At 33.6% G+C, this 755-nt stretch overlaps 1 protein-coding gene across 1 annotated transcript in view; it reads right to left on the bottom strand.

The window, feature by feature from the left end:
- Positions 1-755, bottom strand: part of LOC111695967 (uncharacterized) — a 59342-nt gene that overhangs the window by 19675 nt on the left and 38912 nt on the right. The window lies entirely within an intron of this gene.

The raw sequence follows: 755 nt of genomic DNA, 5'->3' as shown, positions 1-755 counted from the left end.
GGGGGGGGGGGGGGGGTTGTCTGTAATGAAAGTTTCTTTGAAAACTCTCTTGATCGAATTCAAAGTTAATGTCCGTAAATTTTCGAAAACATTCTCCTAAAAGGACATCAATTTTGGAGAAATTGGAATCCTAACTGTGTGCATATTAGGAACCCACTCGCAGGAAAATTTAAGAGATAAAGGAAAACATTTTTTAGGAAAAAAGTAGTTGTGAGGAAAACTTGTGATTTCATTAAATTTCTATCAAATTTTGACGAAGCCCTAAAAAATGAGGCCGTAGATTGAAATAAGCAATTTTAAAAATAAAAATAAAAATCCGACAAATAACATATCCTGATTGAATAAAACAAAACCTAAGTAAATCCCCCGGAAGAAGAAAAATGCAACCCTGTGAATGAAAACCTTATCCGAAGCATTGTAAAAAAAGTTTTAATGTAAAAAGAAAACTATCTTAACTTAGGGCTGTTAAAAGTCACGAAAATAAACAAAAGTTTCGTCGTTAAAGATATTAAAGTCTCTCCTAAATCCGGGAAGATAGATAAAAGCATGTCTGGTTGAAAACCAATCTTTCCAGTGACATGATCGCTAGGGCTTGGCACGTTCTTGACTTTTAAAATCTTTTTGTTCCACGTTAGTTGAAACATGGTTGAAACATGGTTGAAACATGGTTGAAACATGGTTGAAACATGATTGAAACATGGTTGAAACATGATTGAAACATGGTTGAAACATGATTGAAACATGGTTGAAACATG

This window comes from Eurytemora carolleeae, unplaced genomic scaffold, assembly GCF_000591075.1.
Source record: "Eurytemora carolleeae unplaced genomic scaffold, Eaff_2.0 scaffold96, whole genome shotgun sequence".
Classification (NCBI taxonomy): Eukaryota; Metazoa; Arthropoda; class Copepoda; order Calanoida; family Temoridae; genus Eurytemora; species Eurytemora carolleeae.
Note: the sequence above shows the minus strand (reverse complement) of the source record. Positions and strands in the feature narration are given on the sequence as shown.